General features: G+C 42.7%; 1 non-coding gene across 1 annotated transcript; it reads left to right on the forward strand.

Annotated features, from left to right (window-relative positions):
• Positions 1 to 2677: 2677 nt before the first annotated feature.
• Positions 2678 to 2840, forward strand: LOC123573764 (U1 spliceosomal RNA). The gene has a single exon (XR_006698498.2). It is a non-coding gene; the product is annotated as a U1 spliceosomal RNA (small nuclear RNA).
• The last annotated feature ends 423 nt before the right edge of the window (positions 2841 to 3263 follow it).

Genomic DNA, 3263 nt, shown 5'->3' on the forward strand with positions numbered 1-3263 from the left:
TGATCTTTAGAAGAAGTGGTATTTTCATTTATGTTTAAATTATGTTTCAAAAGTACGTTCATTAACTAGCTGCTTAGAACTCATCTTCCAATGAAAACTGTTGAAAATCAGAGGCTGAATGCAAACACAGCTGTTTGGGGTCAGGCAAGTATTATTAAACAGGGTAGAGTATACATGGTTTCTTAAAATTTCAGTGAAACAGAGATTACTGGGCAAGAAGAGCTCTGACCTTTATTCCCTATTAAATGCAATCCTCAAGAGTAAGTAGATATGAAAATAAGCAGGTAGGAGGGTAAGCAGATAGGACTCACACTGCCTCTTTCTTTGGCCTGATGATGAGAGTCTTCCCTTGTCGGAATGGTCCAGGGCCTTTAGAGTGGCGGTCCCCAAACTTTTTGGCACCAAGAACTGGTTTCATGGAAGACAATGTTTCCATGGGCGGGGAGATGGGATAGTTTGGGGGTGAAACTGTTCCATTCAGATCGTCAAGCGCTAGATTCTCACAGGAAGTACGCAACCTAAATCCCTCACATGTGCAGTTCACAACAGAGTTCATGCTCCGATGAGAATCTAACGCCGCCACTGATCTGACAGGAGGCGGAGCTCGTGTGGCAATGTGCCTTCTGCTGTTGGCCCAGTTCCTAACAGGTCATGGATGGGTACTGGTACATGCCCAGGGGTTGGGGGGCCCCTGCCTTACAGGACTCAGCCTTTGAAAGGACCACAGAGAGTGGCTCATGTCTCCTTTGCATAACTGGATAATGATTTGGAGGGGAGAACAAATAAAAAGGTAGGGTCATGGGGTGAGTTCTGATTCACTTTAGTACTTAATTAGGATGGAAATTGTAGCCCTGTGTAAACATCCAACACAGCTTACCTGTTGGGGACCACTGAGGGGCAATTGTTTCTCTATTCTTCTAAGGAAACATAGAAACAAGCACAGTTTTGAAATAAAGGAGCTTTAAGCAGAGGATTTTTAGACATGATTTGTTTTTTCCTTGAGGCTTATCTTTTCAAAAGCTGCACACATATTTTGGTCTGCCTTGTTTAGGAAAAATAAACGCTGATCACAGTTCATTTAATCCCATTTGCTTCGTCACTAGATGGTAGCATTGGGGACCCGAAGCCTTATAAAGGATCTATAAAATACTGTGTACTAAATACTAAGATATAAAACTCACTATGAAAATTAGTAGACAATTTTATATTAGTCATAACACAAAGAAAAGAGTGAAATATTCAAGAAAACACCTCAAATGCTAGAACTTGAAGAAAGTAGGTTTAATTTAATATGGATGAAGCACTAAAGACAAACTTGAGGAAATTGTGAAGCAGGCTACCGTGCATTTGTAGTTTGTCAAATTTAATTTTAAAATTTAAGAAAATGTCCTTCATATAAGAACTGTATAGCACTACCACCATTCTTGGGCTTCCTGGCTGTGATGAGGACAAGGATAGCAAACTTATGACCTGCAGGCTCAAGCTCGCTGGACAGGTGGATTGTTTAACTTTAAAAAATGTGAATAGCTTGGAGTAAGACGATACACTCCGCCACCCCCTGTGGCTTTGCACCCTGCTACTTAACACATGCCTGGCCCACTTGGGCTCTGAAGGTGTTTATTTTCAGCCCCAGATTACATTACTTCCTTTGGGACTCAGAGATGCTAACAGAAGTAATGAAAGAGAGAGAAACAAGGAAGAATAGATGGAACCAGAATGAGAGAGAGAGAGAGAGAGAGAGAGAGAGAGAAGAAAGAGATTCTTTTGGCTAACGATGCAACAGTTGGAAGAATAGAGAAAGAAAAAAGATTTGTTTGGCAAATATTCATTAAATTCCTATTATACACCAAGCACTATTCAAAACACTGGGTGGCGGGGGAAACAATGAACAAAACAGATGAAGTTCTTACTTTCATGGAGCTTACATTCTAGTTGGGGAGAAATATAAAACAACAAATAGCCAGGCGCAGTGGCTCCTGCCTGTAATCCCAGCACTTTGGGAGCCCCAGGTGGGAGGATTGCTTGAGCACCAGAATTCAAGACCAGCCTGGGCAACATGGCAAAACCCCATCTCCACAAAAAACACAAAAATTATCCAGGTGTGGTGGCATGCGTCTGTAGTCCCAGCTACTGGGGGTGCTGAGGTGGGAGAATCGCTTGAGCCAGGGAGGCGGAGGTTGCAGTGAACTGAGATCGTGCCACTACACTTCAGCCTGGGTGACAGAGTGAGACCCTCTCTCAAAAAACAAGCAAGCAAACAAATAAATATTGTTAATGAAGATAAGTTAAATGAAGAAAAAACATTTTAAAATAGAGATATAAGTGACCGGGCAGAAAGGAAGATGTTAATCTGTAAAGTGGTCAGGGAAGGACTTGTTGACAAGGTTACCTTTGAGCAGAGATGTGAAGAATGGCATTCCAGGCAGAGGAAACGTGAAGTGCAAAGATCCTGAAGCTAGACATGATTAGTGAGTTAGAGCACAAAGCAGGCCAGGCTGGGGGAGGAAGGCATGAGAAGGAAGTGGTAAGACATGTGGCAGTGACAAGGCAGTGGAGGGTGCAGCTCTAATAAGAACTTTAGAGTTCCACTCTGAGGAAGGTGAGAAGAGGGCTTTGAGTAGAGCTGTGGTATAATCTTGCAAGAAAATTCCAATTGCTCCATTGAAAACACAGAAGCATACTTATCTGGCAGGGGAGATACCACGTTCACGAAGGTGGTTTTCCGAGGGCCAGGTTTATCCATTGCACTCTGGATGTGCTGACCCCCGTGATTTGCCCGTATGTGGGAAACTTGACTGCGTAATTTGTGTAGTGAGGGATTGCGTTCACGCTTTCCCTTGGTCTTCACAGCCTAAGAACAGGCATCCTCTGTGTAAAGAAATAAAAAATAAAAGAAAACATACAAGCATGGGCAGAAGTCAGTAGAACAGTTAGGAGTCTCTCACAGTAGTTCAGATGAGAAGCAGTGGTGGCTCCAAGAGAGTCACAACGACGAGTGCTGCTGGGAAGTAGTCTGTGTTTTCTTTGAAAGTAGAACAAGTAGGACTTGTTGATGGATCAGATGTGGAGTGTAAGCAAAAAACAAAAGTGCGGTCAAGGTTCACTCTACTTTCATGTGTGTTTAAAAATGTCCACAACAAAAAGCAAGAAAACAGAGAGAGGGAGTCAAGGATGACTCAAGATCTTGGACTCAAGAAACTGAGAGAAAGAAGTTGTCATTTACTGTTATGAGCAAAAACAGGGAAAGGAACATATGTGAGGGG

The sequence above is a fragment of the Macaca fascicularis genome, chromosome 5 (genome assembly GCF_037993035.2).
Source record: "Macaca fascicularis isolate 582-1 chromosome 5, T2T-MFA8v1.1".
Taxonomy (NCBI): domain Eukaryota; kingdom Metazoa; phylum Chordata; class Mammalia; order Primates; family Cercopithecidae; genus Macaca; species Macaca fascicularis.